Consider the following 12,000-nt stretch of genomic DNA (forward strand, 5'->3'; position numbering starts at 1 on the left):
GCGCATCAGCAGGGAGCTGTCTCAGAAGTGGAGCAGGCCGGCGCCGCGGCTCAACAGGCTAATCCTTCGCCTAGCGGCGCCAGCACACCGGGTTCTAGTCCCGGTCGGGGCGCCGGAGTCTGTCCCGGTTGCCCCTCTTCCAGGCCAGCTCTCTGCTGTGGCCCGGGAGTGCAGTGGAGGATGGCCCAAGTGCTTGGGCCCTGCACCCCATGGGAGACCAGGAGAAGTACCTGGCTCCTGTCATCGGATCAGCGTGGTGCGCCGGCCGCATCGCGCCAGCCGCAGCAGCCATTGGAGGGTAAACCAACGGCAAAGGAAGACCTTTCTCTCTGTCTCTCTCTCTCACTGTCCATTCTGCCTGTTGAAAGAAAGAGAGAAAGAAAGAAGTGGAGCAGCCGGGACTTGAATCAGTGTTCATATGGGATGCTGACTTTGCAAGCCGTGGCTTAACCTGCTGTGCCACAACTCTGGCCTAAATAAATCTTAAAAAAAAAAAAAAAAGGATCAGGCCCAGAGTGACCTGTCCAAGATGAGCAGCCAGTAGCGTGGTGGTTAAGAGGGCCGGCTCAGGGGGCAGGTGCTTGGATCCAGTTTCCAACAGGGCCACCTGCCAGCCGTGGGACCCTGAGGGAGGTACCGGACCTCTCTGAGCCTGTGTCTGCTCAGCTGCAAAACAAGTGGACAGACTACCACCTCCAGGGGTCCCGAGGACCACAGGGAAGGAGCTGGGTGAAGTTAAGACAGTAACCCCTCCCTCCGTCCGGAGATGGCAGCCGCGGTGAGGATGAGGACGATGGCCACAGACTCTGAACCCCGAGAGTTTAGAGAAGGGGGCCAGAGGCTGCAGGGCGGCAAAGGGGAAATAGCCTGAGCCTTGCAGGGTGGACAGGAGGCAGAGCCCAGCGGCCCCGTGTGCAGCCTGTGAGGCTGCTGTGGTCATCTCGGCTGCTGAGGGGTGTGGGGGCTCAGGAACCTGTGCTGGGGAAAATGTCCGCTGGCAGAGGCACCACGTTGCGCGGTGTGGGGATTGTGGGGGAATGGGGAGCAGACGGGCCTCCCACCTACAGCGCCCTGCCTCCTGCGAGGCTGTGGCTGTGCACAGGGTGCACGCAGCCCGCATCCCAGCTGGGGCAGTCCCAGCCGGCTTCCCGAGCATACGCATAGAAACTGGATACAGGGAACCTCCAGGGGACGCGCCAGGAAGAGACACGAGACAGAGTAACACATCCTCTTACCAGAGGAACTAGCAATGAGCCCGCAAGCTGCCCCACCCCCATCAGTGGTCCTCAGATGTACCCCCCGGTGAGAACCCGCTTCCAACACAGACTCCAGATCCTCCGTCCCACGACTTCTGATTCGGCAGGCCTGAGACTCTGCCCTGTAATCAGACGTTCAGGGGGTCCGTGCGAGAAACCCCTCCCCCAGACTCTGCAAGCTCCTTCCCGCAGCACAATGGAAAGCAAGGTGGTCGACGCAGGGTGTCCAATAGCAGGGCGGAAAGGCAGTTGACTGACGGTGATGGGAGCCAATGGAGAGCTAAGGACCGCCGAGGCCCAGAACTTGGCCAAAGCCTGGGTGGGCGGGACCAGGACCGGCCAACGTCATCCCGCGGTTTCCACGGGGGGGGGGGGGGGTTTGGTGTCAGGACCCCTACTATGGGTACCCAAGTCCAAGAATACGGAAGCCCCTGACATAAAATGACACGGTATTTGCGTAGCACCCAGGCACACCCTACCATGTACTTTAAATCACTTCTAGATTATAATACCCAATGCAGTGTAAAATGTTATGTAAAAACTTCTATTGTATTGTTAAAGGAATGACAAGGGAAAAAAATGTCTGTTCATGTTCTGTATGGATGCACTTTTTTTCTTTTTAAAATTTTCAAACTGCAGTCGGTTGCACCTGCCAGGGTGAGGGCCAGCTGTGCTGGTGTGGGTCAGTACGGCTGCACACCTGGATCCCATTCCCAGGAAGAGATCCATCAGAATAGCTACAATGCTCACTTGAGGCCCAAGCTGTGGCGCAGTGCGGTTGCTTGCGATGCCAGCATCCCGTATCAGAGTGCTGGTGTGGGTCACAGGTGCTCTGTTTCCTGCTAACGCACCTGAGAAAGCAGCAGATAGCGCTCCAAGTGCTTGGGCCCCTGCCACCCACGTGGGAGACCTGGATGGAGTGCCCGGCTCCTGGCTTCGGCCTGGACCAGCCTCTGGCTTTTTCAGGCATTATGGGAGTGAACCAGCAGATGGAAGATCTCTCTCCCTCTTTCTCTCTTTTTCTCTCTTTGACTTCCAAGTAAACAAGTCTCTTATAAAAAAAAATGCAACCTTCAGATTAAAAAGGGAGGCATACAAGGGACCTTCCAAAACTACATGGAAGTGAAAAATTATGAGAAAACTATCTGTGGATTTCAAAGGATTTTGCAGCCCTTTTCATCACCTAATCTTATCAACAGGCCAGACAGCAGGCGGTGGAGCCGGGGCCATGTGGCTAATCAGCAGCTGGGCTGGAGATCAGGTGTGGAACCGCCACCCACCCAGCCCCGGCCCTGCCCACTCCACCTGCTGGGTCAGTGAAGTGTCACAGCAGCTCCGTCCTGGGACCCCGGCCAGGGCCCCTGTGATCCATCCAGCTGACGGTGTGGCAGGTGTGGTGCAGCCCCACAGGGTCCTCACCTACAGGGAGCAGGCGGCGCCTTTGAGCCTTTGCCTGTTCTCAGGGCTCCTATCTGGAAGACTCTGGAAGGTTCTTCCCTCCTGGCCCGTAGCTGCTGGCTGCAGCCTCAGGTACTCTTGGGCAGTGCCACACACTTGCCCTAAGCCTGGCTCGGCATGCTCGGGGTTTGTGGCATTTCTTGGTAGCAGAGCAGGTGCCAAGGTCTCGGTCCCTGCCAGCTTCCAGATTTGACCTCCATGTGCTTCTCTGGCTAAGGATCTGTTTCCTCGGTGAATCAGGGCTGAGTCCTTCCAGGAAGAACAGCTCCTCCCCCATGAGGGCTGGGGACCCCGGGAGTCGCAGTGCAAACCCCTTGCACTCTGAGCCCTGGAATTTTCATCTGAACCCTTCCTGGCAATGAGTCTGGGAGGAACCCTGGGGGGACCACAAGATTCCAGATCTTTCCTCTTCTTCAAAAAACGTTTAAAGAAACAAAACTAGATGCTCATTTTGTTTGAAAGGAAGAGGGAGACAGAGAGGAAGCTCCCATCTGCTTGTTCACTCCCCAAACGCCTGCAACAGCCAAGGTCAATGTCAAGAGCCTGGAAGCTCCATTTGGGTCTCCCGTGTGGGCGGCAGGGACCCAAGGAGGTGAGCTGTCACAGCCGCCTCCCCAGGGTGTGCACTGGTAGGAAGTTGGAATTGGAAGCAGAGCCAGGAATCAAACCAACACACTCTGGTATGGGATGTGGGCGTCTTATTGCCATGCCAAAAACTCCGCCCCCAAGAGTCCCTTTTCCAGGTCAGATGTCCTGGGTACAGACAAGCTTGAGAGGGTAAGCAGGGGCACTGCCAGAGGCAAGCCCTCAGTACCCTGGAAACACCCTCCCTGACCCCCCCACCCCACCCCCGCGCTCCCGTGGGTACTGCATGGGAGGAGGGCCTAGAGCCGGCCAGGAGACATTTGCCAACGTCTGGAGACACTTGGAGCTGTCACAGCGCAGAGGGAGCTACTGGCATCTGGTGGGTACTCCTAAACAGCTTACAATGCATGGGGCAGCTCCTACTACAAATGTCAATGGTGGCAGGGTGGGGCCAGCACTGTGGCATAGTGGGTAAAGCCGCCACCTGCAGTACTGGCACCCCATATGGGTGCTGGTTCGAATCCCGGCTGCTCCACTTCTGATCCAGCTCTCTGCTATGGCCTGGGCAAGCAGTGGAAGATGGCCCAAGTCCCTTGCTCCCTGCACCCGTGTGGGAGACCCGGAAGAAACTCCTGGCTCCTGGCTTTGGATCGGCGCAGCTCCAGCATTGCAGCCATCTGGGGAGTGAACCAGCGGATAAAAGACCTCTCTCTCTCTCTCTCTCTGCCTCTGCTTCTCTGTAACTCTGCCTTTCAAATAAATAAATCTTTTTAAAAAAAAAAGTGGCCGAGTGACATACTGTGGACTCGAATCTGACCAGGTAAGAAATCCACATGGGGACCCCCCCACACACACTTTGCAGGAAGAGGCACCTGCCATTGCCTCTGCATATGGAGACCTGGATGATTCCTCCCTCCCCCTCTCCCTTGTATTTTTCACTTTGAGAAGCAGAGAGACAGAGAGTTTCCACCCATTGGTCCATTCCCCAAATACCAGCAATGGCCCCGGGGGGCCAAAGCTGGCAGCTGGGAACCCAATCCAGGTCTCCCGAGTGGGTGGAAGGCAGAACCCGATTCCTTGAGCCATCACCACTGCCTCCCAGGTCTGCATTAGCAGGAAGCTGGCATCAGGAGCCAGAGCTGGGTACGGAACCCAGGCGCTCCCGTGGTGGACATGGGCGCCTTCACAGCTGGGCTGTGCACCTGCCTCCCGAATCGCAATCCCATCCCTGGCCGCCTGCAGTAACTACTCTTCCTAGATTCTGAGGCCAGAGTGGTTAAGAGCCCTGCTTAGAGACACACAGCGAGTTCCAGACAGAACCAGGATGAGGACCCCCGTCGTTCTTGGTGCTCAACACTGTGGCTGGCTCTTGCTGTCTCTTCCTCGCCCTGTAGCCTCTCTAATCATCTAGAAGCTTCTTGAGGGCAGAGAGTTCAGCCTGGCCACCCACTGCCAGTGCCCAGGCTACCTAACATGCTCATTTAGAGCTGGCTGAAGTCATTCATTCATTCATTCAACTTGGATGCAAAGCTGAACCAATGTAGGCCCAGCCTTCTCTGGTGGAGGGAAAAACAGGTGTGCAAAAGCCTCTGGGAGAGGTCTGGAACAGCACCACAAGCATCCAGCAGGGGCCCGGTTCTGCTTCGGGGGAGTCAGGGAACACGGTGGGGGAAGGGACATTTGGGCTGGGGTCTGACGGCTTCTCCCGCCAGGTGAGCAGGATGGGCTCAGGAGAGTGGGGCTGGAGGGGCCTTGGCACCACAAGCAGAGAAGACGAGAGAGAGAGAGAGAGAGAGAGATCTCAGCACCTGCCTCTCCCAGCCTGCACTTTCCAACAACCGATTTCCCAGACAAATGGCCCATTGTCGGGGAGCCCTGAGCCAGCCTTTACCTTGGGGTCACGCCAGCTGCAGGGGGTAGGGTGGGGTGGGGGGAGCCTGCTCGCCTGTCGCGCTTTGCTCTTCCTGGCCCGGGGATCTGGGTAGAACAATGGGCTCCACACACACCCAAGCTCGATACCTGGACACCTCGGGCAGGACAGCCAGGGCCCGGACCCTCTTTCTCCTCTGGGAGCCGAGGTCTGGCTGCTGCTCTTTCTCACCAGTGGCCCTGCGGAACCACCCCTCCCCCACCCCGCCTGGGTCTCCATCTGGTCCGCATTGCGTAACTGGGAGGTGAGAGGCAGAAGGCAGAGCGGAGCGGGAGGACTTGGGAGATAAGGGTTGTGAAAACATTCGGAGAAGGAGTCGCCAGTGGTTCCTGTCTGACGTTGGTGCCAACCCCCTGTGTAGCCCCCAGCAGGTCCGTTCACCTCACTCGAACTCTGGCTTTCCCCAGCAGCCTCGTTCCAGGGGTCCTGGTGAGGACCCCGGGTGACCAGCCTCCCAACAGTGCCTGGTGGCCTACACAGGGTGCTCTGACCTTCCTTCCTTTGAAAGAGCTACAGAGAAAAAGAGAAAGAGAGCTCTTCCTTCCACTGGTTCACTCCCTAAATGGCCACAATGGCCAGCACTGGGCCAGGCTGAAGCCAGGAGCCAGGAGCTTCTTCCAGGCCCAAGCACCTGGGCCATCTTCTGCTGCTTTTCCCAAGCCATGAGCAGGGAGCTGGATCAGAAGTGGAGCAGCCGGGACTTGAACCGGCACCGCTATGGGATACTGGCGCTACAGGCTGCTGCTTTACCCATTATGCCACAGCGCTGGCTCTGCTCTGTACCTTTAAAGCAGAGATGTAACTGCTCCCCTGATGGAGGCCAGAGTTGAGAGAGAAAGAGAGAGAGAGAGAGAGAGAGAGAGAGAGAGAGAGAGAGGTCTTCTATCTGCTGGTTCACTCCCCAGATGGCTACAACAGCCAGAACTGGGACAGACTAAAGCCAGGGGCCAGGAACTCCATCTGGGTCTCCCACATGGGTGCAGGAACTCAAGTGCTTCAACCATCACCTGCTGCTTCCCAGACTCATTAGCAGGAAGCTGATTGGCAGCTGAGTAGCTGGGACTCCAACCAGCCCTCCGACGCAACACGCGGGCACCCTGAGTGGTGGCCTCACCCATGGTACCACAATGCCCTCCACCCCGGAGAGTTCATTTTCAAGTGTGCCCAGGAAGGAGGTGCGCCAAGAACCTGGTACAGCACCAGCTAATCCGAAGCTTGGGAAAGGTGAGGAAGAAGCAGAGAGCAGAGATCAGCCAGAGCTGACCTGCATGTGGAACCCCAGAGAAGTGGGTACCCCTTGTTTGAGCAGGGCAAGTGATGGGACCCCCACTTCTCAAGGGGAGAAACTGAGTCTCAGGGAAGTGAGTTATTGAGCACACGTGGCAGAGGAGCCAGAGCCCAGCTGCCTTCTCCAACTCCAAGCTTCTCTCCTCAGAGAGGATGAGATGGGGGCAGGGGGAGAAGCAAGGTGTGTGTGGGAGAGGGACAGCATTGTGGCGTAGCAGGTGAAGCCACCATCTGCGACATCAGCATTGAAATCTGGCTGCTCCACTTCCAATCCAGCTCCCTGCTAATGCGCTTGGGGAAGCAGCGGAGGACGGGGCAAGTGCTTGGGTCCCTGAACCCACATGGGAGACCTGGAAGAAGCTCCTGGCTCCTGGCTCCTGGCTCCTGGCTTCAGCCTGGCCCAGCCCTGGCCATTGCAGCCATTTGGGGAGTGAACCAGTGGATGGAAAGTCTCTCTATGTCTCTCTGTCTCTCTCTCTCTCTGCAACACTAACTTTCAAAATAAATAAATAAATTTTAAAACAAGACAAAATGGATGGAGCAGCCCTGCCAAGCTGGGAAGTTGGGAGGGCAGGGCTGGGGGCTGGCGTCCCCTGCACAGCCATGAGAATCGCGTGCTGGTCCCGGCTGTCCTGGCTGTTGGTGCCACCAGGACAGGCGTGCTCCCCGGATGGTCCCACTCACGGGATGTGTCTGACCTCACAGCAGAAGCGAAACGGGGCGGGGGTGGGCAGTTCCCCTTGCCAGAGAAGAGGTGATCTGTATACCCCACCCCACCATTGTCACCGTGGCTCCCTCCCTCAGGAAGTGGAAGATGCCAGCTAATGCTGGGAGCCAGACAGGGTGGGTGTGCGGGCGGGAGGACAGCAGAGAAGCTCCTGGTTTGGGGACCTGTCCCATTCCCGGAGCTGGGCATCTGTCTCCCAGTGCACCACGGGTGTCTGTTTGGGCAGAGTCTCAGTGAAGAGTGGATACTGTTTCCATCAGTGGTCAGGATGTAGACTCCGTGGGACACAGCCCCTTATGCAAGCCACTGTCTTGGCTGGTTTGTGGTTTATGAGCTTCTGCATGGCTCACACACTCAGTCGCCATTCTCCCATGAACAAATGTATACAGTCATCCCCTGATATCCACAGGGGATTGCTTCCAGGACCCCCACGGTCGGCCCTGAGACTCCCAGAACCCTCCTCCCCCTCACCCCCACCAGGATTCCAAAGGCTGGAAAGACCCTTATCTAGGTAGAATGATGTGGGATGGGGCTGGCGCTGTGGTGTAGTCAGCTAAGTCTGCCTGAAGTGCATCCCGTATGGGTACTAATTCGAGTCCTGGCTGCTCCACTTCTCATCCAGCTCCCTGCTAATGCACCTGGGAAAGCAGCAGAGGATCACCCAAGTAATTGGGCCCCTGCACCCATGTGGGAGACCTGGAGGAAGCTCCTGACTTTGGATTGGCTCAGCTCTGGCCGTTGTGGCCATCTGGGGAGTGAACCAGAGGATGGAAGACCTCTCGCTGTCTCTCCCTCTCTCTGTCTGTAACTGTGCCTCTCAAATAAATAAATCTTTAAAAAAAATGCTTCACGGGTTAAAGGCCTAGATCACAAATCATGGTTATTCCTGGTTGTTGTCCCCAGCCTCTTCCTCCAGGGTGACATTTTCCTGTCCTGTGACTTGAAAGTGATTTCTTTAAGTGATCAGGGGTCACTCCCTTACCCGCCAGCTCTACCACCCACTTGCTGTGTGCCTCTTGGATGAATTCCTTCATCTCTCAGTGCCTAAGGTTTGTTAACTCTAAAACAGGGATAACAGGACCCGGCCTCGTAGGGTTCAGTGTGAGGATAGAATGAATGAATGTGTGAGAGTGAAGAATGAATTCATAGAATGCTTAAACAGCACAGGGAACCTGGTGTGCAGTTATGTTAGCTCTGTTTTTTTTTTAAGAATATTTATTTATTTATATGAAAGTCAGAGTCACACAGAGAGAGAAGGAGAGGTGGAGAGAGAGAGAGAGAGAGAGAGAGAGAGAGAGAGAGAGGTCTTCCATCCACTGGTTCACTCCCCAATTGGCAGCAATGGGTGGAGCTGGGCCAATCCAAAGTCAGGAGCCAGGAGCTTCTTCTGGGTCTCCAATGTGCGTGTAAGGGCCCAAGGACTTGGGCCATCTTCTACTGCTTTCCTAGGCCATAGCAGGGAGCTGGATCAGAAGTGGAGCAGCCAGGACTTGAACCGGCACCCATATGGGATGCTGGCACTGCAAGTAGTAGCTTTACTTGCTTTGCTACAGAGCCAGCACCTGATTTTTTTTATCATTAAAAAAAACCTTACATATTTGAAATGCAGAGTGACAGAGACAGGGAGAGAGAAAGAGATCTTCCATCCGCTGGCTCAATCCCTCAATACACTCCTGAATCCAGGAGCCTGGAACGCCATCTGGGTCTCCCATGTGGGTGTGCAGGAGCCCAGGCACTTGGGCCATCACCTGCTGCCTTCCCAGGAGCATTAGCGGGGAGCTGGCTTGGAAGCAGAGCAGCCAGGACTCGAACCCGAGCTCACGCGCAAGCAGCGATGCTGATCCTATCATCGTTAGTGTCACCACCACCACCACCATCAGTCTGATTCCTGCAAGAGCAACTGCTGTTTCCTCTCCGCCTCCAAGTGGTGATACGGGCCTCGTGCCACCGTTCTTGCTCAATACCTCTCACAGCAGCGAGTGGCTTCCTGTCTCACTTAATAGGGACAGGACCCGATCCCTTCAAGTTGGCCTCTCCAACCCCTCCATCCTCTCCTTTCACTTCCACCCCTTTCCCATGGCAGGCTCTCCCCTGCTCCATGCAGTGCATGCTGGTCCCACACCAAGCCTCCTTCTTCCCCCGCGCAACGCCTGCTCTCCCTTCCCGCCTCAGCTCGGCCATTCTTGCCACCATCGCTGACTTATACCACGCTCTGAGTGTCAACAGGTACCTCCGTCGTAGCTCTTACCACGCTCCTAAGTTCAGACTTACCCCTTCACCTTGGATGAACATCTGCCCTTCCAAAGCTCCTTGAGAGTAGAGATCAAATCATTCTTTGTCCTCTCAACACGTGCACGGTGCCGTGCGTGTGGTAGGTGTTCAATGTAATGAACAAACGGATGAACGCGTGCGTGGAGAGACATCCAGGCCAGCACTGGCCCCTAAGATGTATGTATTTATTTAAAAGGCAGAGTTACAGAGGTCCTCAATCACTGGTTAACTCCCCAAATGGCCACAATGGCTGGAGCTGGGCAGATCTGAAGCCAGGAGCCAGGAGCTTCTTCCAGGCCTCCCATGCAGGTGCAAGGGCCCAAGGATTTGGGCCATCGTCCACGGCTTTCCCATGTTAGCAGGGCCATTTTCCACTACTCACGCTGCATTAACAGGGAGCTGGATTGGAAGTGGAGCAGCCAGGACTTGAACCGGCGCCCATATGGGATGCTGGCACTGCCAAAGACTTGGGCCCATCGTCCATGGCTTTCCCATGTTAGCAGGGCCATTTTCCACTGCTTCTTCTGCATGAGTAGGGAGCTGGATCAGAAATGGGGCAGCCAGGAATTGAACCGGCACCCATAAGGGATGCCAATGCTGCAGGCGGTGGCTGTATCTGCTAAGCCACAGCGCTGGCCCCTGTTGCTGTCGCATCACCAACCAGCCCTTTCTCACTGGCCTCCTGCCTTGGGGCTGGCAGAGTCCTCCTGAAGTCCAGGAGGATCTGCTTGCTCGAGACGCTGCCCAGCGTGGCCATAGGCTACCCCTGGAGGTCCCAGGCTTCTCTGGGCTGAGACAGCAGCCGGACAGGAAGCCGTGCCGGCAGGGAGAAGTCGGCCTGGTTTCCTGAGCTCCAGGGTCTCGCGGTACCAGATGCTTTCAGCCCTTCCTTCCCTCTCGAAACAGGGCAAGTACCGCGTCCTGATGTTACAGTGCCCTGTTCCGGTTTTTCTGGTGGACAGTATTTGCTTTAATGGGGTTATAGCAGAGTGTTTTCTCGAACCTGGGCCAGTCCCCCACAGAGTCGGCACCAGGACGTGGCAAAACGAAAAAAATAAAATAAAATAGAAAGAAAACAGGGACAATGTAAGGAGTTTTCATAAGGCTAAATTAATTCTGAGATGGTCTGCCCTACTTTTTTTTTTTTTTTTTTTTTCTGTGTCAGGCTGCCCTTTCTTTTAGGAACCAAGGGTGATAGGGCTTGGGGATTTTTTTTTTTCTGTCCTTACTTTTTCAAAATCACCTACTTAATTTGCTTTTGAAACTCACTGGCCATGCACCGCAACAGCTGAACCTGGGTTTTCCAGTTCCAAGTCAGCCCACTCCTGGCTCTGCAGCTCCTCCCTGGAAAAGATCAGGTGCCGGGGAGACACGAGAGCTGGCTGTGAATTATTGACAGGCTGCCATGTGGAAGAGGGAACTCGCTTGCTCTGGGGGCACACGCAGGGTCACTGGGTAGCAGTTTCGGATGGGTTCATTTCCAGCAGGTTGAGAATAAAGTGTTTGGCAGGCAGGCTTTCAACAATAGAACAGGTGGCCCCATTCCCCCCACCCTGTGTTCAGGCACGGGTGCAGCAGCCTCACTGGGCTGTTGGATGCTGGTTGAGGATCTTGGCCTTGGATTTGGACACACCTGGGTTCTTCTGTGAGCTGTGAATCCTCGTATCGGTTCCCATGGAGCTTACTCATTATAGTCCAGGGGACAGGAAGAGACTCACAGGAAAAAGAAAAAAGGAAAAGATAAAGTGGTTGATGAGCAGGCACCAGCAAGAGTGCTCCAGGGCAATTCTGACGATGGGAGATGAGGCACGGCTGACCAATCAGGGAGGACCTCCTGGAGGAGGAGACACCTTAATTGAATCTGGAAAGCCTGAGAGGAGTAGGAAAGAGAGGGAACCTCGTGGGAAGAGAACCTACAGGGATCTCTGGCACACAGCAGAGAGTGAGTTGGAAAGAGCCAACAGTATTATCTAAGCTCCGTGGGCATGGGAATCCCTCTCTCTTTGGGTTCCCACAGCACCCTGGGTATATTCCTGGCACATTGGAGATGCTTGGTACATGTCGAGAGAATAAGGGGAAGATTGACCAGTCACAGACTGGAGGGAGGTATGATTAGACCTAAATAAGGGGGACAGTGGGAGCATCCATTTACACACTCATTCATCATCCATCCATCCATCCATCCACCCATCCATCCATCCACCCACCCATCCATCCACCCATCCATCCATCCATTCATCCACCCACCCATCCACCCATCCATCCACCCATCCATCCACCCACCCACCCACCCATCCACCCATCCACCCACCCATCCATCCATCCATCCACCCACCCATCCATCCATCCACCCATCCATCCATCCACCCACCCATCCATCCACCCATCCATCCATCCATTCATCCACCCACCCATCCACCCATCCATCCACCCATCCATCCACCCACCCACCCACCCATCCACCCATCCACCCACCCATCCATCCA

The sequence above is a fragment of the Oryctolagus cuniculus genome, chromosome 21 (genome assembly GCF_964237555.1).
Source record: "Oryctolagus cuniculus chromosome 21, mOryCun1.1, whole genome shotgun sequence".
In the NCBI taxonomy this organism is placed as follows: Eukaryota; Metazoa; Chordata; class Mammalia; order Lagomorpha; family Leporidae; genus Oryctolagus; species Oryctolagus cuniculus.